Genomic DNA, 27,135 nt, shown 5'->3' with positions numbered 1-27,135 from the left:
CCTTAGGCTCTTTCAATCAGGTCAGGGGAATGAGACCTGTTATTGTTACTGTATTTGGCATATTGAATATCCCACGGGGAGCTTGCCAGGCTCTGCTGTGTGGGTGGGATACTCTTGGTAGCTTGTCAGGCTCTCCGAGAGGCATCTCCCAATATTTTATGGAAAATGGGTAGGGAGTATCTTATGATGTGTCATGCGGCCTCAAAGCAGTCGCGCAGTCCAGAAATATGTTCACTCATGCATGAGGCTCGGCCTGAGCACCCAGAAAACAGCCTGGAGCATGGCAGTGGTTGGATAGTGGAGGTCAGCTGCTGGGACTGGGTCCCTTGGGATGGGGAGGGCTCTCACCCACCCCCCCTCTGGGGCATCCCTGGTGCAGAGTCCGGTGGCATGGTTATGGGGGCCTCATTTTATGCTCCCTCCTGGGAGAAGCAGCCATAAGTTCTGGATGGTGGCTGATGAGGATATTATCTGGCATCAGCAGGAGGTGGCTTATGGGTGTGACCCCTGGGCCACCCAAGACTGGGGGAAGCAGGCAGAGGATCTCTGCTCCTGGGTCCCATTGAGCCCAGAGTCCAAGATCACAAAGTCACATGTTACCTGGGTTCTGTGGGTCTTCGCTCATGCTTGAGGCTTGGTCCAAGGGTGTGGAAAGCGGCCTGGAGTGTGGCAGCAGTTGGGTAGTGGAGGTCGGCTGCCAGGGCTGGGTCCCTTGGGATGGGGAGGGCTCTCACCCGCCCCACTCTGGGGAGCCCCGAATGGAAACAGCCTCTGGTGCAGAACCCAGTGGCATAGTTATGGTATATAATAGATAATGATTATGATAGATAATAGATAATGGATGATTTATAGGTAATAGATAATGGATGTATTATAGATAGATAACATATAAGAGATGGATTGATAGGTAATGGTTGGTTTATAGATACATAATGAATGACACAATGGATGATGGATGGATAGATATTAGATGTACATAGAAATATATTTGGTCTGTGCTGGACATTTCCAGGGACTGATAAGCTTGGGATCACCTCACATAGGAGATGTTCATAGAGTTCTTCTGTAACCTGGGTTTGAAATCTACACCTCACTTTTTTGGCCAGATTCCTTCTGTACCTCAAGCGGGTAAAAGAAAGTGCATGCTCCTCCTTGAGATCATTATTTTCTCTTTTCTCATTCCTCCAGTGATTCCTCCTTTGGTTTCAAGAGCAGGTCCCACCCCCGTCACCTCTTCCTAATATCATGAATGCCCCCGTAGAAGAGACCACGCCTGGAACTCTGGGCCTGGCAGGGTCATCAGGAGGCCCGGGAGCTTCAGAGACTGAGGCCCAGCCGCAGGCCTGCAGAGCAGCCCATTGCCTTTAGGAACGCTTCTTCTCTCTGAGGCCGGGAGAGCCACATGGGCGCTAAGAGGCCACCATCGTCCCTGGGCAGTTGCTGTCTTGGAGAGAAGCAGCCATATGACCATCCCAGGTGCAGGAGTGTTCTAGGACTTTCAGAAACTGGCGGGATCGGTCCCCTCATAGTCTTGTCATGAGCCAAAGTGCAGGTGGTGACTCTCTGAGCATCTGTTTCCTTATTTGGAGGCAAGGGGTACATGCCGGGTGCCTGGCCAGCAGGAAGAGCTCCAGGTCACTTAGGTGTCTGGGCCAGCACAGAGTGTGGCACGGCTCTTCTCTGGGCTTGTGGGAGCTGGCAGAGGGCGGTGGAGAGTCGGAGAGAAGCGGAGGGGTAGTGCGGGCTGCTTGGCAACGGCAAGAGTGTCCTTGTCCCGTGACTTCCTGTGCAGATACAGCCGTGCTCCTGCCAGCACTGTGCTCAGGCTGAGGGAGGGAAGGAGGGCCGCTGTGGACACAGCCCACAGGGGAGCCTGTCAGCGGGCGGAGGAGCTGTCCCCCGGGCTGCTGTCCCTTAGAGAAGCATTGTCCCTGGGTCTGAGAGGGCAGGCACTGTTTCCTGTGCTCAGCAGCTTAGTTGAGAGACTGAACAATTTGAGTGCGGTCAGTGCCCTGCACACCGCGTCTGCTTGTGGGGCTGGCGTCCAGGAGGCCTCTCTGAGGTCAGACCATCAGGAGCTCGGGTAGAACTCAAATAAGCAAGGAAAGTGATGAACCAGTAAAACTCGGCTCTTGTTTTTCGAGTCAAACAGTGTGTGAGTACATGTGTGCAGATATGTCTGAAGGTGTATACACACGTGCTCATGGGCTGTCCTGAATGCACCTGTGTGAACATACGGGTTTTTTGGGCCACTTGGGCGTGGCTCCTCTTTGGCACGGCGGCAGGCTCCCTGGCACGAGGGTGTGTGGAACCAGAGCACAGGAGCACTGACCCAAGAACACTGAGCACTGACCCAACAGGAGCACTGAACCAAGTGAGCAGCCCCAGGACCGTGACTGGACTTCGGACACTTCTGCCACATCTCTGCCTTTCCTGGGGCCCCTCCCCTAAGCAAGTGTCCAGCCCCGCTGAGGGCCTTTCTCCTTAGTGATCCATGGGGCTCCCAAGTGTCCCTCCAGAGTGCATTTTGTAGTGACCGTGTAGACAGAAATATCTTAAGAGTGACCCCTTAGACACAGCCCAAAAGAGTGACTGTCCATTCGGGCTTGATAAAATGGCAAAAGTCCGAGGGTGCCTACCCCCATCTCTGCATTCCTTCTGCACCGCAACCTTCCATGAGAGTTACGGGGATGGTGAACCTTCACTCAAACCAGCTGGTAACTGCACCATCGTTCAAGGAAGGCATAGAACAATATTGGTTGGTTTTTTAAACACACACACGCTTCACACACACACACACACACACAACCTTAATCTTTAGGTGCCATGAGTTACAAAGCTGTCAACAATAGAATTTCAGACATGCAGTGATCCCATTTGAATCCCATCACCAGTGTCCCCAGGTTCTCTCCCTACACTCTCCCCGACCCTATATTGCCTCCTTTAATAGCAAGTTGAACTATTCTTAAGTTTTTAAGTATTTTTAAGTATTGTGGCTTGGATCCTGTGCTTACTATTGTGTTGGCACTAGTGTTTTTGGGAAACATAGATACCTGATATCTTCATCACCAGTGTGCTCATGGCCCCCGACCTTTGCCCCTATGTTGCCTCCAAACCACCTCTTCTGACTCCATATTTCTCTTTTTGTAACCTTTCCATCTCTGTGTTCTAGAAGTTAAATCGACCTGATATCCTGGCCTCTGTTCTCTGGACAGCCACAGACTATAGATGCAGGGGGTTTGGCCCATGCTGCTGCCATGGAGGGGGGGGAGGCCCGCGGGGGTCCTGCCCAGAGGTGTCCCCTGGTATGTGTCCACACCAGAGAGCACTCAGTCATTCACTGTGTTTCCTCGAACTGGACTATGACCCAATCATGGGCCAATCGTGGGTCATGACTATTGAGACAGGTTTGGTGGTTCAGGATCCTGAAGCATTAACATGAAATTGACTGCCCCCTGAGTGGGTGAATCTGCTTACATTGTATATAGCCAGCACAGGCCCTGTATCCAAAACATCTGCATTGAGGTGGGGGCGTGGGGGGAAATGGGAGGATTCCCACAAATCAGTAAGGGAAAAAATATGTTGCAATAGGCAAACAAACAACTCGAATAGATGGTTCACAAACATGGGCATCCAGGTAGCCAGAAAGCCTTCGAAAACATCTGTAGTCCAAGAAGTTATAAATTAAGGCTGCAAGGGAATACTACTACTACATGCCCATAAGATAGGACCAAAATGAAAAAGACAATTGTTGGGGGGTGGCCAAGATGTCAGACGGAACTCTCAGACTCCCATGGGTCAAGTGTATTTGAGATGACTTTGGAAAACTGCTGGTGAAGATCTGAACATACACATCCCAGCATCACTCATGAGCGATCCGTGCCTATGTCCACCTAGCCACGGCTCTCAGTATCCACATAATGCAGTATTGCAATTTCATGCCCCTTCCAAACACATTGTTGAAAAGCCATGAACCAAAAAGACGGTCATGTTGATATAATGCAAAACAGATAAAGCCAACCCACAGAGCAGAAGTTAATGGCAAGCCTCATCCTTGGCCCAGGCTTGGTGATTGAAGGAGCAGAGGTAGTTTCCAGGGACTTCCTATCTTTCAGTCAGAGGGCTGCTTATTCGGGTGTTGTCGATTTGTAAGAATTGATTAAGCTCTCCTTTTAGGACATGCAGCCTCTAAGGTGTTCATGTGGTCGCCTGAATAGATGTTTAGGGAACCAGCGGGTGAGGGCTGGGGAGCCAGTTTAAACGGTGGAACACGCACCTGGCATGAGTAATACCCTGAGTGGTGTCCTGGCATCACCGAGCCCACCGAGCACTGCAGGCGTCTTCTGGTGGCCTTTGCTGTCTCCAGGCCTGGTCACCAAACTGTCAGACCCACAAGTCAGTCCAGTACCCCTGGGAGTATCCCTGACCCCTGAGCACTGTTTGGGAGCTCCTCCCCAGATATTAGGTGGCAGTGGCTGAGTGGCCCCATATAGTTTGAAGAAGGATGAGGTGGTACCCTGAAACGTGTACAGGTGCACAAACCAATAGGGTCTCAAAAGCAAAAGTCTGCAAAGTGAAAGTGCAAACGATGATTTGTAAAGGGATAGAGAACATAACCAGTGAGAAGGATCAGCATTGCCACTGTTGTTCTGTCTTGCTGGGTTTTGTTTTTATTGGGCCACACCCGACTGTACTTAGGGATTACTGCTGACTCTGAGTTCAGGCATTCCTCTTGGCTCTGTGCTCAGGGATTACTCTTGGCAACGCTCAAGGGGCCATACATAGTGCCAAGGATCAAGCCCTGGTAGAATATGTACAAGGCAGATGCCTTAGCCACGGTGCTCTTTCTCTCTCTGACCCTGAGAGCAACATTGTTAAAAGAAAGAGTTACATATCTCTCAAATGGGTGTGTCCAGACAGAGGTGAGGTGTCAAATGTATTTATTACTGTGAGTCGCAGTCAGGACAGAGAAACCCCAGCTTGGGCTGTGCCTTAGGGGTAGAGCACTAAGCAGCCTTGCCTGCGCGAGACCTTGAGTTGGATCCACAGCACTGCAAAAGGATGAAAGGAGGGAAGGAGGGAGGGGGGAGAAAAGGAGGGAAGGAGAGAGAAGGAGGGAGAGGGATGGAGGGAGGGACGGAGAGAGGGAGGGAGGAAAGGCTGGGGAATGGAAGGGAGGGAAGGAGGGAGGGAGAGAGGGAAGGTTGGGGAAGGAAAGGGAGGGGAGAGAAGGGGAGGGAGGGAGGGAGGGAGGGAGGGAGGGAGGGAGGGAGGGAGGGAGGGAGGGAGGGCGTGAGGGAGGGAGGGAGGGGCATAAGGAAGGAAAAGAGGGAAGGAAGAAAGGAGGGAGAAAGGGGCGGATGGGGAGGGAGGGAAGGAAAGAAGGAAGGCAAGAGGGAGGAAAGAAGGAGGGAGGAGGGAGGAGGGAGGGAGGGCGTGAGGGAGGGAGGGAGGGGCATAAGGAAGGAAAAGAGGGAAGGAAGAAAGGAGGGAGAAAGGGGCGGATGGGGAGGGAGGGAAGGAAAGAAGGAAGGCAAGAGGGAGTGAAAGAAGGAGGGAGGAGGGAGGGAGGGCAGGAGAGAGGAGGCAAGCGGGAGGGAAGGGAGAGCGGGCACGCGGGCTGGCAGGAGGGCATTCCATCTAAGATCCACAGAAGTGGCGATGCAGAGTGGAGTGGGGAGGCAGACAGAGCTGGGGGGGGCTTCACGGCTCCTGCTGACAGTGCTCCTCCTCACCCCGCCCTCATCCCCTGGAATGGCCCACTCAGAGCTGCCGGCTCCGTCTGGCACCTTCGTCTCTGGGCGCCAGGCCTATGCTTTCAGTCCTCGGAAGCGATTGTTTATCCGCCCACAGACATGGCAGAGCCAGAGGCCCGGCCACCTCTGCAGGGCCTGGCTCCCACTGCGTCCCGCTCCTCCCGCCCCCCCCCCTGCCTCCTCCGCTCCCCCCAGCCTCAGAAACACCTCGGCACCCAGGCGTGTTTCCTTCATGCCAAGCCATGCTCGTGCCAAAACCATCTTATGGCAGTGGAAATTGGACAACTGTGAAATAAAAATACATTGGGTGAATAAACGCCAGAAAACATGTTTCCGTTCTGACTTTGTGCTTTTATTTGGTCACAGACTTGGGAGTCACATCAGCAGGTCTGTCCTGAGGGTATGAGAGGGCGACCAGCTTCTGAGAGCACAAGACACCCCCACCCCGCTGCATCCCTGCCAACCAGAGTGGTGAGGCCAGTGTGGACAAGGGATAGCTCGGTAGCAGCCGGGCCGGGCCCAGGCCCTGTCTCCCAGGAGCCCTGGGGGACACTGTCACCCCTGCACTGCGACCCACAGCTCCGAGTGCATGGAACACCCCCACATAGGACGTAGCACCTGCCCCCCACAGGGTAAAATGGGTCATTTAGGGGCATGAAGGCCCAGAGGAGGCAGTTAGTTCGGCACTGGGGTGGGGCTGAAGGGGGTCCTCTGAAGTTCTCGTGGGCTTAAGAGGATTTGAGGAGGGAAGCTGAACACTGAACAGTGCGTGCACCCCTCCACTGCGGGGAACCGAGTGCGCCCTAGAGCCTGCAGAGGGCTCCCCGAAACTCAGGCTAGGGGCTGTGTGTGTGTGAGAGGCTGGGAGAGGGGCAGGAGTCAGGGGCACAGGGCTCTGTCCTGTACCGGGGGGCCGGGGAGAGGGACGCATTGGGAGGGTCGCCGGGGCCTGAGTCCGGCCGCTCTGACGGCCTGGCCAGCGGTTGGTGCATGTGCGGGGAGCTCGGAGCCCGCTGCCTCTCTGCGCAGTCAGACCCAGCGCACGGCCTAGCGCCTCAGAGCCTGACCCGCAGGCCGGCCACGCCAGCTGCCCACCAGGCCGCGTGGAAAAGAGGAAGTCACTTTCCAGCTGCTGGGGGGACCCAAGTGTATTGGCCCCAAGACCCCTTTTGCCTGTCCTAGTCACTTGGATTTCTAGAACTTACCTGAGATTCCACCTAGCGAGAGAATGGCCAGGAGGCCGTGTGGGAGTGGTGAGCAGAAAAGTATCTCTAGAACTTTCCAGCAGAATCTGCCGAGAGACCCGACCTAAGCTTGGCACAGGGCCTGGCCCCACCAGTGGAAGAATCAGAAGCAATTTTTTCAAATTTATTTATTTTTTAATCAAATTACAGTGAGATACACAGTTATAAAGTTGTTGATGATTAGATTTCAATCATATAGTGTTCCAACACCTGTCCCTTCACCAGTGCACATTTCCCACCAACAGTGTCCCCAGTTTCCCTCCTGCCCTCCTCTCCCTGCCTCTGTGGTGACACACGCAGTGCCCAGAGGCTCCAGCAGGCACCCCTCTCTCTGTCTGTCTGTCTGTTTGTCTGTCTCTCTCTCTCTCTCTTTCCTCCACCCTCTCCCTCCCCTTTTGGGCATTATGGTTTGTGGTACAGATGCTAAAAGGTTATCAGGAATATCCCTTCACCTCCTTTCAGCACTCAGTTCCTGTCCAACGTGATCATTTCCAATTATCATTGTCACACTAGTCCCTTCTCTGTCCTAACTGCCTTTCATCCCACACACTTGTGGCAAACTTCCAAACATGGACCAGTCCTGGCCCTGTTTTCTCTGGCCTCAGATACTAGTCTCATTATATATATATACATATACATATATGTATATATATATATATATATACCACAAAAGAATGCAGTCACTCTATATCTGTCCCTCTCAGAATCAGAAGCAAATCAAGAAGTGGCAACAGGGGCCAGAGGTGGCACAAAGGCCGGTGTGTAGGCTGTGCATGCTAGAACCCTGAGTTGGGGTCTCAGCATCTGCAGGAGGGTCCCCCACAATACCCAAACACTCCAGCTAGCTGTGACCCCAGGAAGGAGGAAGGGAGGAGGGACAGAAAGAGAAAGAGGGGAAGAATGAGAGAGGGAGAAGGAGAACAGGAGAGGGAGTGATAGAGGGAGAAGAAGAGAGAAGAGAGAGTAGGAGGAGGGAGAGTAAGAGAGGGGAAAGGATAAGGGTGAGGAGGAAAGGAGAGGAGAGAGAAGAGAGGGGGTAAGGGGAGGGGGAAGGTAGGAGGAGAGGGAAGAAGGAAGAAGGAAGAAGGGGAGGGAAGGAAATGGAAGGGAAGAGAAGGGAAGGGGGCGGGACACCTCCCCTCCACCGCCTTGGGAAGCTCAGTTCTATGAATCAGCTCTCAGAATCTGCTGCCTTGGGTTTGTGGTATGCCTTAGTGTGTCCTTTATATCACACACACGCAGGATCACTCTGTGTCTGTCCCTCTCCTGATGGACTTCACTCAGCAGGATCCTCCCCACACCCATCCATGGGGCAGCAAACGGCACTTTTTTGTCTCTTCCGACAGCCATGCCATATCCCACTGTGTGTCTGGCCACACTCTCTTGGTCCTTTCCTCTGTAGCTGGGCCTTGCCTTGTTCTGTTCAACAGCGGTGCAGGGGACCCTCTCGGCCACAAGGGAGGAGGGAGGCCAAGGTCAAGACCTTGGATCTTGGTCTCCCTACCTGAAGCCACCCTTATGGTGGGCATTAGCCTTTTGTTTTATTTTGGTTTTAGAATAAAGAAAAAGTGTCTCTTTGACAGTAAAGACTTGAGGGAAATCATTGATTTTGTCTTATATTCGCATCTTTTCAGAGCTTAAACGCGCTGCTGGTGCTCCCTGAGACAGGAAAGGCATTGTTCTTCCCATATGGATGCGACCCCCGTGGCTGGGGCAGGGGGAGCCTTGCCAGGAGGTCTCACACCCAGTGCTTAGAGGCTCCAGGATGCCTAGCCCCAGGGTTTCAGACTCCAAATTCTCCACCTGCGCCTGTGACCTTCCCAGACCCACGATCTCCCATAGCCCGTCTGACTAACTTAAGTAGCCATGAAACTGGAACGAGACGGGAAAGCTTGTTCTTATATCTGAGCCCTCAAGAGCTTACTGGGCCGGACACCAGCCTCCCCAGGTCTGCCTCTCTGTCTTGGAAATAAGTGTGAGAGTGTCTACACTGAGGGATCCTGTAAGAGCTGACTCTGGACAGGGTGGGGCGGGGGCTTCCCCAACTTCACAGTGAGGTGGCTCCACCCCCACAGCTGCCTGTGGCACCTAAGCAGGGCTGAGACCAGCTCTCCCGGTCAGTTTTAGCATCCACAGCATAGGATCACGGCAACGTTTATCTCATAAATTTGTTGTGAGGATTAACAAAGGAAGCACTTAGGATAATCCCTAACACATAATAAGTTGTTTCATCAGTCTGTTATTTCATTTGCTTGTTGGCCTCTCCATTACGAGGCTGTACTTTTGTTTCAAGTGAACAACCCCAATCTCCAGATGACTGACATTTATACTTGAATAGCAGATGTACATATTGTCAGAGAACATATGTATAGCAGAAAACTGCTGTGAATTTGGTAATGCCTGACCTAGCAGTCCCTACCGAGGCTGTGCAAGACATTGATACAGGAATAGTGCTTGGTAATAACATACAGTGTTCTAGATTGTTCCAGTAACAGTGCATATGTACCTCAGTTAGACAGCTCGTTAATTCATTTATTGCTGATTTCTCCAGCCTCATTCTGGCTCACAGTAGGCACTAAGTTAATCCTTAGACAAACAAGTGACTGGCTGGCTGGTTGGATGGATGGATGGGTGGGTGGGTGGGTGGATGGATGCTTTGTTGTATGGATGGGTGCATGGATGGAAAGATGGGTGTATGGATGGATGGATGAATGGATGGTGGTTGTATTGATGGAATGATGGGTGGATGAATGGACATATATGGGTGTTGAATGGATAGATAGATGGATGGATGGGTTGATGAATGGGCAGGTGGGTGGATGGATGGGTGGATGGACAGATGAGTAGATGGATGGGTGAGTGGATGGATGGATGGTAGGTAGATGGATGAACATCATGAACAGACAAATGGGTAGATGGCTTTCCATTTGCCTCTTGATTTAATTTGAACAGAATTGTGTGTATATGAATGTTTGTGTGTTGATAAACACTTACCAAGATCCCAGCTCTTCTGACCCAGAGAAGAAGAGGGTCATAGTTGCATAGTTTGTGTATTCCCCATTGACTTCATTTCTAGGGTCATTTTAAAGGCAAGAACTCGCTGGCTCTCCCAGACTTCTCTCCTGCAACAGTGAGACCTTTGTGAGGAAAAAGGGCCTGGGGGTGCTTTATCCCTACTTTCCTGGCTTCCATCAAAGGATTCAGGAGGGGCCCAGACAGTGGGATTCAGGAAGCTGTGCCTTTGGCCTGGTGCCAGCTCCACAAGTCAGGCTGGGGCAGATAATTCAATATCTGCAGTGGGATATAGCAGCCTGCTTACCTGCTCTGCTTATCCATCTATCTGTAACCAGGACCCTGCAAGCCATCAAACTCTGCTTTCCCAGGGAAAAAGAGCCTTTTTCCCAGGAGAGGGGATAAAGCTGGAGCAAATGGAGGATGGGAGAGAGGCTGGCCCCCAGCCTAAGGGTGTGAAGAATCTCACCCCATGGGGCAAGTGGTGTTGTGGTGCCTTTTTCTGAGGGTGTCAAGTCACTAATGAGATTAAAATGCCAATGGTTGCCTCTTCATACTCTTACTTAGAAACACATTGGCTTGCACTGCTTAATGACTGTGAGGAACCTTAAAGAGGCCTGGACAGGCGCCTGGCTGATGCCCTGTTGATTAGAATACTAAATGTGTCGCCCTTTGAAACCCAGCCTTTGCTGAAAGCAAGCTCAGTTCCCACTTAACCCTTCCATCTCTGCTGCTTGTCAGAGGCCCTGAGTCGGCAGATCTGGGTGAGAGGAGCTAGAGAATGATTCTGATCAGCACACACACCATCACGGGGATGACACTGATCACGGTGACCCAAAGTGGTGACCAAACCTAGCAGACCACCGGAAACACCAATAGGCTCATTTATTCTTTGGTTTGTTTTGAAAATGCAGTCGGGCTCTACCTGCAATAACTTTATTGCCTTAAACCTAGGGCCAAGGAATCTTTATGGTTACCAAACGCTCTGCAGTTTCTGACTTTGGAATCATTCATGGTAGAAGGAGAATATTCCCCATCCCATTGGCTCTGATTGCCACTGCCTAAGCTGTGTGGCCTCTGGTTAATTGCTCATCCTCACAGCCTGAGATTTTTCATCTTTAGAAAGGGATCCCATGAAACACTCCTCTACTATCAAAAGCTTGACGATTCCCTTCAAATTAAAAACTGAACTACCATATTACCCACCAGTTTCACTTCTTCATACCCACCGAAAGGAATTGAGTGCAAGGACTTGGAGAGATGTGTGTTGCTAGCAGGGTCATTCACAACAACCAAATAATGGCAGCATACCAGGTCACTATTGATAAACGAACAAGCAGAGTGTGGTATAAGGATGGAATAGTCGCCAGCCTTTCAGGCAGGCCCATGCTCCCACACGCTTGAACCTTGAGGACAGTAACCTAAGGGAAATGAGCCCATCACAAATGGACAGATAGTGATGATTTCAATTCTATAAGATGTTTGAGTTGGAGACATTTGTGGAGATAGTAATTAGGACAGTAGTTTCCAGGGGCTATAGATAGTACCAAAGGGTGAGCTATTCTTTCATGAGTACAGAATTTGCATCTTACAAGAAGAAAAGGGTTCTGGAGGTGGATGGTGGACAGAGGCATATAACTATGGGATACTTAATGTTACTGCCTCTGACCTGCACTAGTACAAAGACTTCAGCTTAGGGACATGGCTGAGTACAGAGACTTCAGCTCAGGGACAGACAGGGACATGTCAGAGCAGCTGCCCAGCCTACGTAAGGCCCCTCTGCAGTCTCATCTGCAGCAGCGTCTGTCCCCATCCCCAAGAATATAACTGTAAGTAATAACTAAAATAAATATTTCACTATGATTCTTTTTCAGACCTGGTGCTGTCTTCCCTCTAGAGTCCTTCTGGAAATGGCGCAGTGGAAAAGGGCTCTCTAGCACAGTGCCTGATGTGGCAATGCACCCCAGATCCCTTTGCACTTGCATTTACCAGCTTCCTTCATGTGGCTCTCTTTCCTGTAGACTTTTTGCAACCTATGTTCTTTACAAATATATGTCTGAGGGGAAAGAGGAATGGGAACTGGTGTTTCTTAATAGCTAATTCCAGGTTTGAGTCTTCCTTGTTTTTTTTCCCCTGTGGGAGATGAACATTCTTATTTTACAAATGAAGAAACAGAGGCCTAGAAAACTGAAGTGACTTACCTAAGATCAGAAAACTGAGACAAGGTAGAGTGAGGCTTGTCTTGCCATACCCTCCAAGAGGATTTTGGCCGTGAGATAGCCAGGGAAGGTGGCCGCTGTGCTGCACAAACGGGAGAGAGCACCAAGGAAAACACTGATTCATTGACTTCTACATCACTCAAGGCAGCTTGAGCCTCTCGTCCACAGTCCTTAGAGGAAGTGAGACCACGACAAAGGAACAAATGTGCCTGGTCTGCCCAGTGTCATAAGCCTTCCCAGTCAAAGAACTCAGGAGCCCTTGGTGTCTAAATGACTCTTAAACAATCATGGTCAGAGCATCAAAATGAAAGCTTTACTAAAGATTGGGGTTCTTGGACATCACACCTCTTAAATAAATCTGCCCATGTGCCCAGGAAGGCAATACCTTTGCTCCTGGGATAGATGCTGACCCTCTGAGAGCTCTTGTAGAACATATGTGGCTCTCTGAGAGTGAGTCAGTGCGAGTAAATCGTGCAGTTGCCCTGTGGTCCAGATGCCAAAGGCACGTTACAAATTTGTCTTTTGAGTTCAACAGCAAAGGAAGAATGCTGATGCATTAGTGCCATCGTAATCATGGCACAATGAATGAAAATCAGTGAATGAAAATCAATGGCTAAATTGTGCGGCTAACTAAATAAAAATGATGGTGGTGGTAGTGGTGGGGATGGGGGTAGAGGTATCTTGGGAGCAGGGTAGTGAATTGAATTGCAAAAAAGAATCAAATAAAATGAAGGTTAACCACTGTGCTTATCACATGCATATTTAGGCTAAGAATTTTACACCATTTCCTTCTGCTGCAAAGTCCTGGGGGTTTAAATTATCATGACAGTATTCCAGATCAGGGATACTGAGGCCAGATGGTCTCACATGTCCAATGGCTGATTGATATGGGCCTGGAATTGGAGCCTGGTGTTTACCTGGCCCCAGACAATATATTTTGACTCCCGCAGATTTTCTGTGTAGCAGGTAAATCAGGGTTGATTATTCATTCTCAGAAGCAAAATCATTTCCTCGCTTTACAGGAGTCCTTTGAAAAGAAACTCGCAAGTAGTGCATTTAACTTAAAACCCTGATTATGAAGACTCGTTTGGGGGAGAGTGTTTTTCGAGAATAATCTTTCCCATCTGTGTGGCTGTAATCCTGCTTCAGGGCCCTGTCACAGGTATTATGTTCAGCATCAGTGTGACTCAGACGAAGCTCGTCTCTCTTCTCCCTACAGTAAGGACACCTATCTGGTAGCTGCCGGGTTTCAGCAAACAGGTTTTGGGGCTGAATTGCTTAGCAGATGTTTTAGGTGCTAAGACTCAATTTTCTCATCTGTGATGTTGGGCCAATCATCAGTGGTGGAGAGGGAGATTTAAATATAATGAATGATATACCCTTGTCCCAGAGTGTCACAGAACAAGTGAGGAAAGTCATTTGGCATTTACCAGCCCACCGAACACTCTGCCGAGGATAATTTAACTTTTTATGCTGAAAGCTCAAGTCAGACAAAATGGACCGTTGTTTCTCGGTGTCAGTGAACATGCATATTGATATGCAACTTTAGTCTCATGTGAAAATCCAGGTCTCAGTAGATGCTCTTAGCATTGCGTCACTGGTGAAATGAGTTTCTGGGAAAACTCACAGCCTGGCCCTAGGTAGAGAAGATCCCTCGGTCCTGCTTCTGTCTGCTTCTCTCAGGCCTTGTTGGGGAAGTAGAGGAGCCTGAGTCTCCAGGCTAGAGCAGGCCTTGGAGATAACACCCAGGCTTGGCAGGTGGAGGGGGGGGGCCTCTGAGCCATGAAGGAGCACCGTGAGGGGCTGCTCCAGCTCCCTCCACCCAGCTGTGCCTCTTCACAGCACTCCAGTTGCCTCTGCAGGTGCACGGAGCACCCAAGGAGGAGCAGCGTCTGGCCCTGCAAGTCAGAAATCCTCCTCCCGGAAGGTGGAAATTCTGCCCAATGTGGGCAGCTCTAGTTTGGCTCTAGCATTGGAGAAGAAGGCCGGAGTGAGGGAGGAGTGTCAGACTCAAGGGCCAAGAGGGGGCCGTCCCTGAGGAGCTGGAACTTGGGAAGAAAAGAACAGAAAGAGTGTATGCCATGACTCGGGAAGCAGGAGGACGGAGCTGGTTCAGGGCGGTGAGAAGGCGGGGACGGAAGGAACATGGTGACAGTGTAGACACAGTCAGGATGCGGATTCTGCTGGTCTCAGGGCAGGGAGCCGTAGCCCTGTGCAGTGTGGACTGAACTTGGCCCTTTCCCACACTCTCCTCAGCCCAGCAGGCTGTTCTGCAGGTGGACTCCCTTGTGGACCCCATGCCAGCCCCGCTCCTGGCCACAGTGCACTGGATGGTTTGTCTTCCTGTGCCACGCTCCTGCCACTGAGCATATCCACTTCCTGCCAAGCCCACGGCTCTGAGCATGCCCCTCCCCACCCCGTCCTGTCCTGACCCACCCCTCGCTCCCGCCCCTCTGATTTCCCTTCCTCACAGGCCTCCCCCAGGTACATCCTGGCGCATGCACGGTTTCTCCCGAGAACCTTCCACACTCAGAGTGGGGGGACTCGGCTGGGTTCCCGGAACCTGGAACAGGGTGGAGAGGCTCATCTCCCGTGGCTCCAAGCTGGGCTCCTGAGCCCGTTGGACTGTGGGGACCCCCATCCCACCACCACACCCCAGAGGGCGTCTGTGCTGAGTGACTGGGCTATGATACCTGTTCTGTCGTTGGTGGGGTGCAATGTCAAGTACGAGGACTGTGGGGCCACTTTGGAAAGTGATGGACGCCTTCTGTATGCCCGTTGCTGAGCACTGAAGCAGGCGAGGGTCCATCTGGGTGAGTCCCCCAAGGGCAACTCATGCACGCAGCTGGTCCTGTGAGGAGGAAGTGGCGAGCAGCAGGTGGTTCTGTGGAAAGGGAGGAACTCCAGCAGGCTTGTCCAGAGGTGACATTCAAAGTTTCGTTTGTTTTTCCTCAGTAAACCACCTGGACTGAACATGTGGGCAAGGAAAAGTAGAAAGCCCCAGTAATCTCTCCTCCTCCTACTTCCTGCCCTGCAGCCACTAAATTAAAAAGAAGGTGCTGATCATTTTTTACTCTTTCAAATGTATTTTTTTTCCTATATAAAAGACTACAAGAGGAGAAGCAGGGAGGTTTCCTAAATAAATGCAGTCCAAGGGCGGTGGGTCTGTATATCCTTTTACAGCACGGATTAGGGGACCAGGCTGAGGTAAGGTAAGATTGAGGGCCCTGGACAAAGGCACTCGAGCAGGACATGGTAGAGGGTAGTGTGGGCACTGATCCAGAGGCTGCTGACCTCTCCCTCTTTCCCCGTTCCCCCTGACTATTTGCCCTGAGCAAAGGCACCAGGATCAGGTCATGGCTTTGGGGGATTCTGCAGATGACACTTGGCACTGTAGTTATTTCTCAACTCAGTGCAGAAGCAGTGACAGTGGGACTCTGTCTCATTATGATCCCCAGCTTCTTTAATATTTTCAAGAATTAAAATATTGAGTGATAATGCTGATCAAACTCAGAGTGAAAAATAGAAAGAGTTTGTTGGGGAGTAGAAGAGGAAAGAGACTCTGAGCTGAGGAAGAACTAGCATAGGTCTAAGTTAAGTAGGGCTGGTGTGTGTGTGTGTCGTGCGTGTGTGTGTCTGCATGAGTGTGTGTGTGTGGGGGGGGTGTTTTAATAGAAATACTGGGCCTTGGTGTTACTTATCTGCTGACAAGAATGTTATGGAGAATGGGAGGATTTTACAGAGGGGTCTGGCTGGTTTAGGGCCTCTTCTATTATCTACTTCACCATTGGTTTAGGTGTTGCCCTTAATCTCTTAGTTTCCTCTGAGCCTAAAGTCTGGGCATAATCTATGATCTTGGGAAATTGTTAACTTTCCATTCTCAGAAAGATGCAGGAATTTACTGAGACATTAATAATATAAGACAGGAATGGCTCCAAAGGAATAGCTCAGAGTCACTGGCAAGGGGAAACTGAGGTTTCTTCTTTCAGACTTTCCTTCTGGTTCCTTCCCCTTCCGGCCAGCCCTGTGTCTTTGGCCCTCCCTGTGGCCCAGACTCAGAAGGCTGGAGTGAAGGGAGGCCACGGAAAGAGTGGGCAGTGCAGCATGGGGCTCCCCGGGCCAGAGTCCTTTGCTGTGTCAGATGCCTCTCTTTAGATTTGCCTGTTTTGTTGATTATCCCCAGAGCCCAGGCTGGCAAAGGGAAGAGTGAAGACTGTCATTGGATCCTTAATTGTGCGTTTCATGAATTTTCATGTTTCCGCTTGCAAGCTTAATGTTGCTTTCTCTGTGAGGGTTTTTCTTTTTTCTTTTTTTTTTTTTTTTTGTACTTGAGCATAAGAGCCTTGTAATTACAGAGTGCTGTGGATTATAGAAGGCAATTAGAATAGGTTTCCTAAAACCTAAAACTCCCCCCCCACCTTTAAACACACACAGAGAGAGAGAGAGAGAGAGAGAGAGAGAGAGAGAGAGAGAGAGAGAGAGGAGAGAAAGAGTCCAGTTGGAGGGGGAGGGACTCATAATCCTGTGGAGAAGTTCAGAGAGTCAGGCTAGGCGGGAAGGACCGGGGCCTCCTCTCCGTATCTTTCCAGTCTGGATCTGCCCCCAGGCAGCTCTTTCCTCCTCCCTCCCTTGTCGGTCCTCCCTTCCGGAATGAGTCCAGCCATGCCCCTGACCCCCATTCCCACCCCTGACCCCAGTCCTGGCTGCTTTCTCACTCGCTGAGACAATAGAGCAAAGAATAGATTTTCGTCTTTGCTTCTGTACAGTTGTTCAGTGTGTTTCCTTCGTACCAATCAGCCTCGGCTCCCATCTGTGAGGGCCATTCACTGTGAACAGAGGCCTGAAAATTGCTGAAGCCAGCAAGGGTGTGAGAATTCCCATCTCAGCATCTCTGTCTCCTAGGAGGTGCTTGAGGGATGCAGGATCTGATCTTGGCCACACTCTGAAGGGGAAAGGCTGTTGGGGGCTCCAAGGAGAGTGAAGGGCAAGTCACCTGGCTGGAGAGATGGTCCCAAGGGAAGTGCCTGCCTTGTACACGCCAACTGGAATTCCCCCTCCCCAGCCCTGGAGATGGTACCCTGAGACCCTTCATGAGTGAGCCCTGAGCAGGAAGCCCTACATGCTGCCGGTGAGCCCCACACCACCCAACAAAGGATAAATGACTTGGATCTAGTGAGGGGTAGTTTCCTGAAGAAAATGGGCTTATGGGAAAAGGTGGATTCTGTTGGGGTCTCTGGAAAAGGAAAGCAGAGCAGAGGAGGAGACAGTATCCAGCCTGTCTTTTTATTATTATTTTATTGAATCACTGTGAGATAGTGACTATCTATTCATGTTCATGACTAGGTGTCAGCCATACAGTATTTCCACACCCATCCCTCCACGAGAGTGCATTCCCCAGCACCAGCATCCCCGTTTCCCTCCCATCCCTTCCCACCCCCCACAGGCAGATAGTGACCCTGCCTGCCTCTATCCAGCCTGCCTTAGCAGGAAGAACAATCCTGGGAGGTTGATCCCGGAAGAACAATCCTCCTTGACCAACATGGAAGCCAAGCAACTTCGTGCCTACATTGTGTGCACACATCCGTGCAGACTCCCTCCGAGTGCTCTGAGCCAGCTCCTGCTCTGATCATGGCATCTTCCTCACCAGGCAGCCTCACCTAACAGAGCCCTGACGTGTGAATTACTGAGTTAGAAAGTGGGTGCCGGGACCGGAGCAATAGTACAGTGAGTGGGGCATTTGCCTTGCATGTGACTGACCCAGGGTCAGTACCTGCCATCCCATATGGGACCCCGAGCACCACCAGCAGTAGTTCCAGAGTGAAGAGTCAGGAGTAACTCCTGATAATTGCAGGGGGGTGACCCAAAAAGAAAAAAAAACTTTAAAAAGAAAGTGGGGGACCTCTCTCCTCCGGTGGCACACGTGACCCGGTCAGCAGGTCCTTGAGCAGTACACAGTGTCTGAGCACCCTGAGAACAGAGAATGGAGAGCAGGTCATCTCTGCGCCCCCTTCTCCGCCACTCTGTCACCGAGCGCAACCTGAGCTCTGCCTGGGTTTCTGGGAATTCCCTGATCTCACAGGTCACCTATTAGAACCTGAGCTTGCGTGGTCTCTGTAGACAGGTGTGTCCAACCCAACAGACTTGGGTACGCAAACATGTCTGTAGTCAAGCCATAGGCGGAACAAGCTCATGGGAGGATGCAGAGGACCCGCTCCAGACTCCACACAGGAAGGAGCAGGCAGTGAGTGACGCCCCGTGGCCCACAGTCCTCTCCCCGCTCGCACAGTCTTTTCTCAAGACTCCTGTCCCTGTGCTGCCCTCCTGCCTGCTGCACTCTCCTTCCTCAGTCACCGAGTCACCCCCAGCCTGCCTGAGACCTCCCTGGACCCCGCTCTGCCTTTCTCTCTCTGACCTGAGCTTTTTGACCGTCAGTCCTGATGCATTTGTGCCACTGGCATCTTGGGGTTTCCCTGGCATTTTCCGCCAGGGCCTGGACCCCAACTCTGTGCCTGGCGAAGACTCCTTGCAGTTGAGGGACGCTGCTGTGGGGTGACTGAGTCAGCCCTGGGAGAAAGAGGAGGGAAGCTCTGTCAGTGGCGCTGCACCCTGTTCCACACTCATGGGACACAGCTCCAGTGTAGTCACGTCTCAGCCGTCCATCTCTCTTCCCACAGCAGGGCAGTGTGCTATTTGGTTGCTGGGTTGGTTTTGGCCCTGATATTTGAGATGCACATCCCCGGGACCGAGCCGGGTCACCATTCAGTATGTAGCTTGGGCCACCCCCATCAGACGTGGCTTTCCTCTGCTCATTTTTCTCTGCTTGGAAATGAGATATTCATTCATATGGGATGCTGGGGATCAAACCTGGGTCGGCCGCATGCGAGGCATATGAGCTACCTGCTGTGCTATAGCTCTGACCCTGGTCCCCTACTTTGTAATTCAATAATTCACACCTCGGGACTCTGCTAAGTGAGGCTGGTGGTGAGGAAGATGCTCTGTTTAAAGCAAGAGTGGCACAGAGCACTCTCCTCCTGCATGGATGCGTGCAGTGCTGCTGCCTGCCCTTGTTGATGGCAGAGATGGCCAATGCTTAGAAACAGTCCAGGATTCTTCTTGGCCTTGCAGGCACATGTTCCCCTGGTGTAGGACCATGGATGCTAGTACCCAGAGAATTGGGTGCTGTGAATGGCTGCAGGTACTCCGCGGTTTACCCTCTGTGCTCTGTGTGCCAAAGTGAGGAGAACTGGGCAAGCCAATGGAAGGTTTGCAGCCGTAGCTAAAGCCTGCCAGTGCAGAGCATTGCCAGTGAAGCAGTAAGGCAGCAAGCCGATGGTGATGGAGACAGGCAGCATCTCTGTGACAGGCAGGGATCACGGCTGTGCTCACAGGGCAGCATCTGAAACAGGAACACCTGACAAGAAACAAGACTTTACTGACATGCTGAGACTGGCATGGAAATAGTCCATAGCAGGGGCTACAGGATAGGTTCCAAGAGGGGAGTCTGGTTTATATCCCCAAATAGAGTGGCAAAATGCACATACGGATAGATATGGATATATATGGATATATTCGTGTAATTTGGGGTTGTGTTTGTTTGGTTTGTTTGGCTGAATTTTTGCTACCTTGGTGCCTCATGCAGCTATGCTCAGGGCTTACTCCTGGTGGGCGTAAGGGGAGCAGATGCAGTGCTGGGGATCAAACCTGAATTGGCTATGTGCCAATTCCTTCTCTGTTCTCCTGTCTCTCCAGCCCCGATAGTCTAATAGTTTTTTTTTTTTTTTTCAGGAAACTCACATTTCTGTATGAGGGAGGATGGTGAGCATGTACAGATGGGGAACACATGAAGAACATATACCACATGTTCAGAAAAGGGCAGAGAAATGTCAGGAGTTATGGATTGGGTCTGGTGATGAGGAGGGAGGTGAGTGGAGGTTGAGAAGGACTTCCACTGCGCAGTATCCACTGGCCAGTACTGGTCAGTGAAGGCCACTGGGCCCTTCTCAATGCAAAAGTGTTCTTAGGGCTCTGCCTTGGCCTTGTCAGGGCCAAGATGACACAAGGGGGTCACAAAGAGAAAGTGAAATTTTTCACACCAGCAGGAAGTGTCTCCTTAGAGAATATGGGAGGAGGTTGGCCAAGTGAAGGGGAGAAATAAATCCAGCCACAATCATAGCCCCGGGGTCGGGGACCAGAGGAGGACCAGGCCTGGCTTATCTCACCCAGCTCTGACCAAGGCTCTCTGGGGGTCCCCGTGTCATTGGCGAGAGGAATGAGGCACGTGGAGGCTCACTGACCACCCAGTCTAACAGCTAGTTAGGAGCAGAGCAGGGATTCACAACCAACCTCCGCAGCTCACCTTCTGTAAGCATTACTCAGAAGAGGCCTCAGGACCATTATTTGTAAGGCACCAGGCAGCCCATTTGCAGACACCTTCTTCCCCTGCCCCCTGAGAGGCACTCTGAAACCCTTCAACCCGGAGCACTGGTGGGGGCGGCCAGCAACCCGGACCAGGCAGGCTCTGCTGGGCCTACATGCCTGATGCCAATGCTGTGTCCACCACATGCAGGACCCGCTCCCAGACTCTATCCTGTCTGTCTTCTCCATCCCTGGGTTCTGGGCACACCCCCCTGGGCTTCCCGAGGAGAATGGTGCCTCCTACAATTCCACTGCAATGAGGACTCTCACTTCTTACATCTCCCAAACACCCTGTTCCTGGCCCAATGGATGGTGGAGTGGTATTCATCACACGCGAAAATAGGAGAGCGAACTCTGGAGAATGTGGCCATGCCCTCTTCCCTCAGACCTCCTGCACCCCCAGCTGAGAGGGAGCCAGCACCCCCGGCTTTGAACAGTTATGCTCCCTGCTGTGGTCTCTTCCCTTGTCATCCAATGTCCAGCTCTGACAGGGGCCTGTGAGGCCCGCTGTGGGCTTGCTGTGAATGTGACACGCTCAGATTCGTGGAGCACGTGGCAGAGGAAATGACCAACCAGGGTGCTTGAGGGGAAGGGACGAACAGAAAAGAAAAAGGAACTTAATTGGAACCCATTTGCCATGTGAGTACATTTTGAGCCAAATGCAGGCAGGATCCAGGACCAGAAAACAGAACTTCCCTCCAGCTGTTTGATTAATGTGATCTTTCCCTAGTGACAAAAGTCCTGTCACCTGAATGGCATGGCTTCTCAAGGCATGCCTTCAGAAGGAGTCTCCTGCTGGTCCTTGGCCTTTTCTCAGCGAGCTCATTGTTATTCCTTGCTCATGGCAGGTCTGTCCTGACTCTCCAGCGAAGCAGGACCCAACTGAAGAGTAGGACATCCACTCTCCCTCTATCACCTTCTCTCCTCATAGGGAAAGAGAGCAGAAGCTCCCGGTCACAGTTGTAGTCTCAAAGCACAAGAGAGGCCAGTGGGTGGAATGCAGGCAAGAGTTAATAATGCTCTGGTCTTGAGGTGAAATTCTTTGTGATTTTGGAGTGTGGAAGCAAGCGGCTGCAAGGGATCTGTTTAGGCAGGCTGACCAACCTCCTTCCAGGGTGTTCCGGATATCTCCGCCATGCATGGGTATCTAGAGAAATTTATGGGTTTTGCTGATCTCTGTCAAGATTTATTTATGAGTCTCTGGAGCAAGGCCCAGTATGAACTTATATGGCGGCTCTGGCGTGGCTCGTGGATTGTTACTCGCTGGGACTCCACTTTTCTGAGCCAGGATAGCCCCTGCTTAGGGGGCTGTGGACTTGTCTGCAGAGGCTCAGGGATGCCTAGTAAATTCAGCTGTGGTGCAGAGAGTCACTCCATCAATATTTGTGACACCCAGAGCATCATTGAGTGACACATGCTCACCTCAGTGACCTTAGAGTTCATCCGGGTGTTTAATGGCAGAGTGGTCTGTGGCCGCCAGATGAACCCTGCACTGAAGTAGTTACGGGGGATGCCAAATCTCACCACTGATGCTAACCAGGACATCAGCTGAAGAACATTCCCAAGTTGGTGATGCATAAGCTAAGTCTTGAGATCGAGGCTTGAAGTCAGAGTAGGAATGAGGGTTCGGTACACAGCACATACCATGGGAAAGAGAGGAGAAGGGGCGTTAGAAACTTGAGGAGTTGCTGGCACTCTTTGCGGGAATCACAGAAGAAACGGGCTCTTGGTACTCTTTCCCCTCCATGCCTGCTAGGATTAAACTGATGTTGACTCAAGTAGCACAGAAGTACCCTATTGTATACACATTGGAAAGCAAGTCGTTATGTTCAGTGGCAAATACTAAGGCAGTGTGCTTAGGATGTCAGCTTGGAGCCAGACTGCTTGGCGCAAAGTCCAGCCCTGCCACTTCACTCCTTGTAGGACCCTACACACACAAAAAATGAACTGCTCAGTACCTTTCCTTCCTCATCTGTAAAATGGGTCATGGGAATAGTAACTTCCTCGCAAGATCCTCTGATGATTGAGTTCCTGTTACTCAGAGCCAAAGAAAGTATGCTTGTTTGATAAAAAAGCAAGTATCTTTCAGACATATTTTTTGGGGGGTGGGGGAGGCAAAAAAGAGCAACAGAAGTCACAACTTTTATCAGTATCTTGAGTCTTTGAAGAAGAAGTACATTGGAGAAAATAGTATAATGCTTAGCTTCCAAGGAATGTTTTTAAAACAATACACCTTCCTACTTGTGCGTGTATGTGTCTCTGGTCTTCAGATCTTGAGGCTTTGTGGAAAAGAAAAATATCAAAATAGAAGTTGGCAGCTTTGCACTTGGCTAAGTAAAGCTTAGTGAAGAATGTAACCCGTGTCTACTCACACCGCTTGCTCAGAATAGTAATTAGATCCTCGCCAGCACACAGCACGTCCTCCATACTGACCAGCTGCCTTCTTCCTTGCTCCTGCAAATTGTGGCACAGAGTCAGCCCTTTACCTAGTGGTTTAGAGTTGGGGTTTTCAGCTGCCAGTCATGAGCCAGTGCTCATCCAAAGTTTAGCATCTTAAACTGGGCAGGCATTACCCTATATGGGGAACTGAATTTGAGGTGGAGGGGTCCTGAAAATTGTGACTGTAGTAAGAGGATTTTGAATGTGCAACAATCAAATCTGAATTCTGACTCAGATGCATCATGAATCCAAAATCTTTTTTTCTTTCTCTCTCTCTTTCTTCTCCCTTCCTTCCTTGCTTCCTTTCTTCCTTCCTTTCCTTATTTCTTTACTTCTTCCTTCCTTCCTTCCTTCCTTCCTTCCTCCCTTCCTTCCTTCTTTTTTCCTTCCTTCCTTCCTTCCTTCCTTCCTTTTGTTCTTCCTTCCTTCCTCCCTTCCTCCCTTCCTTCCTTTCCTTCTTCCTTTCTTCTTCCTTTCCTTCTTTCTTTCTTTCTTTCTTTCTTCCTTCCTTCCTTCCTTCCTTCCTTCCTTCCTTTCTTTCTCTTTCTTCCTTCCTTTCCTTCTTTCCTTCTTTCTCTTTCTTTTCTTTCTTTCTTTCTTTCTTTCTTTCTTTCTTTCTTTCTTTCTTTCTTCCCTTCTTTCTCTCCCTTCCTTCCTTCCTTCCTTCCTTCCTTCCTTCCTTTCTTCCTTCCTTTCTTCCTACCTTCCTTCCTTCCTACCTTCCTTCCTTCCCTTTTTACTTTCTTTTTTTCTTTCCTTCTTTCTTTCCTTTATTTAATCACAATAGTTTATGAAGTTGTTCATAATACAGTTGTTTGGGACCTTCAATGTTCTAACACAACCCTACCACCAGTGTGACCTTCCCTCCACCAGTTCTCGCCCCCCAACCTCCCACCTTAGCAGGTGCAATATACGTTATTTTATATTGCCTGTTACAACTATGTCGCTGATGGAATTATCAAAAAATACTTAAAAAATACAAAAAAATTGTGAAAATTGTCATATCTAAACATGGGGTTATTAAGTCCTTATCTGAGTTTACTGAGTTGTTTTACTAGTTGAGCCTTGCTATTTTTGTTTATTGAGTTTGATTGGTCCCTAGGCCCATCTAATTTGTTGTGCTCCTACTAGGCTGTCAGTACTGTGGAATTTGGAGGTGTCCAGGACTGCAGGATCTGTAGAACTGGGCTGATGACTTTACATGGTGGCTGTTGTGGATGTGCGTTTGACTGCTAGGGTTTCCAGAAATTTGGTGGGGGGAGGCTGCCCACCCCCTCTCCAGGGAGACCCCAGGGTTCTCAGTCCAAAAACCGGTGTGCCTGGAATGTTCATCAGTTTGGCGTCTCTGCGGAGATTAGCTGTCAAACAGTAAGGTTCAGCCGTTGGCATGATGGTGGCTGTGGGGTGTGGGTATGGCTACCAGGCATCACCAGGGGAAGCACTTGGCCTGCCCCCCTCCTGAGAATGCCCCAGAGTTTTCAGCTGGAACACCAATGTGTCCATGCATTTTAGAGATTTGTCCTTCATCTCTCCCAAGACTAGTCACGAATCCATTGAATATGGGTTGTTTCTAGTAGTGCTAACCTGGGGTTGCATTTCACAGGCAAAAAGGGTTTGTGGACGGAAAATGAAGAAGCCCCAGTCTAAAGCAGTACTTTCCAAGGGGCAGACTAAATAGACCCTTAGGTTAGTGCATGTGAAGCCATGAGCTGGGGGTTGTGGGAGGAGACACATATGTATTTAACAGCCTGACACTTGTAAGGGTCTCCCTAATTCTGGCAGGAGCCTCCCAGTTCTATTGGGATGCAATGAGAAAGACTTTAAACCAGGAGTTGGAAAGTATAGATTTAGTCTCAAATCATTGCTTTATGCATAACCTTTGGTGTTCCTTCCCGACCCTGAGCTTCAAATGACTCAGGCAGGCAGAATATGTAGGTTAAGGCACTTGCCTTGTATGTGACCAATCCTGGTTTGATTCATGACATCATATAGGGTCCCCCAAACATTGCAAAATGTGGTCCCAAAACACAGAGCCAGGAGTAAGCCCTGAGCATCACCAAGTGTGGTACCCAAGCAGACAAATAAAAACAAACAACACATCTAATCATCTTGCAGGCCAACCTCCCAAGGCTACTGTGAGAATCAGGAGGGGTGGGCAGGCAGTGTGAGCATGCTGTTCACATATGAAGGCTCATATTCCCTCTACAGAAAAGGTATTGGAACCCAGAGCAGAAAGGACCAGGGAGAATCTGACTGTGGTGATCAGACCCCTGGTAGATCATGAAATCTGTCCTTTACACAGCCTCTGTTCCTGGGTTTCCAAATTGCGGAGGAGGGAGGGTGCACTACCCAATGACAGATTGGATTTGGGGTTGACAGTATCGATAATATGAAGTTGATATAAATTTCAGCTCAGTCAGAATTGCAAGGAAGCAGTGAAAGAAATGGGCATTGTAAATGTAGCCAAAGTATATTTCTTGGTTGTATACTAGCCATTAAATATATAAATTGATATTGTGGTAGTTGGTAGCTCACACCTGTGCTATATTAAGTCATGAGTTCAACCAGGTATAATTACAGAATTTAATTATAGATTTCACTTTGCTGGCATGCTGTTACCTGTATTGATGTATTGTAAAACCACTCAAGATAGCTTATTTATTTTAAAAACAATGCCTACCACAAAACTGCCCACACACTGGCCTGGGCAGCCTAGCTCCTAATTCCAGGAGCGCTGCAAGCGCGGCTGGCTTAGACCCTCTTTGGTCTAAAGCGGCAGTTCCACAGAAGTTGATGCCTTCTCCCAGAAGGCTGAAGTGTCCTATCTTTTATGTCTTTCTCAGCTCCCTCTAAGCCTGCAGATGTTCTTGTGCATAGCAAGATTCCTCACCAGAGATGAGAGCAGTCCTCACTATTTATACCATTTATAAATACTGGACCTTATTACAGGTCCAGTAATAAGCACACATCCCTTACCCAGAAATTGCCCTTAAAAGGCAGTGAGCACCAGTCACCCTGATGCACCTCTGTACAAAGGTGCAATGCTGACTTGCAGGTCTGCCTATCACAAGAGAAGGACTGGGGCAGCCTAAAAAACACCTGCAGAGGCTGGCTCAAACAGGAAGTTTCTCCATGCTGGTAACTATCACTCTCTCTTTGAAAACAGGGCTGGTCACAGTCATCTAGACATGGAATCAGCCTAAATACCCACTGACAGGTGAGCACATAGAGAGGCAGACAGAGAAAGAGGGGGGCAGGCAGGGAAGTTGGTGAGTGGATAGGTAGATAAATGGTAGATGGAATTATGGATAGGTCGAGAAATAGAATCTAGATAAATGATAAGTAGAAAGATGATAAATGATAAGTAGATGATAGTAGATAGAAAGGTAAATTGGTAGGTGGTAGATTGGCAAATTGACAAAAACAAAGATAGATAGATAGATAGATAGATAGATAGATAGATAGATAGATAGATAGATAGATAGATAGGGGCAGAATGATAGTACATCAGGTAGGGCATCTGCCTGGCACTCAGCTGACCTGGATTCGACTTCTATCACCCCGTAGAGTGTGCTCCAGCCCTCCAGGGGTGATTTATAAGTTCAGAGCCAAGAGTAATCCTTGAGCATCATGAGCTGTGGCCCAAAAACAAACCAAAAAATACTCTGTGGAATACTACTCTGCCACTTGGAAAGATAAAATTGTGCCTTTGGGAACAAAATGAGGTGATTATGCTAAGTGAGATGAGTCCAGAATTGAAAGAAAGTTATTGCTTGGTTCCGGCATAGGTAGAATATGAATGACTTAAGCAAGTAAAGAGTCCACAGCAATGAAACAAACTCATAGACTCAGTGAAAACTGAGGTAGCAGGCAGAAAGGGAATGGTAAGAGGAGTGAAAGGGGATCTTCTGGGGAGGGGAGGGTGCTGGAGTGTCCCTGTGTGGAGGGAAGACAACACCACTCACAGAGATGTGAAACTGAACCTCTGGGATCCTCCAATATTGCAAATCAGCAGTAAGTCAATGAAAATTTAGAATTAACAATAACAAG

The 27,135-nt window shown here is 50.0% G+C and overlaps 1 protein-coding gene across 6 annotated transcripts in view; it reads left to right on the top strand.

Moving 5' to 3' along the window:
* TENM4 (teneurin transmembrane protein 4) overlaps window positions 1-27,135 on the top strand; it is a 708,342-nt gene that overhangs the window by 322,370 nt on the left and 358,837 nt on the right. The gene's annotated exons all lie outside the window — the stretch shown is intronic.

This window comes from Sorex araneus, chromosome X (assembly GCF_027595985.1).
Source record: "Sorex araneus isolate mSorAra2 chromosome X, mSorAra2.pri, whole genome shotgun sequence".
In the NCBI taxonomy this organism is placed as follows: domain Eukaryota; kingdom Metazoa; phylum Chordata; class Mammalia; order Eulipotyphla; family Soricidae; genus Sorex; species Sorex araneus.
The sequence above is the reverse complement of the archived record's forward strand: the minus strand, read 5'-3'. Positions and strand labels throughout refer to the sequence as shown.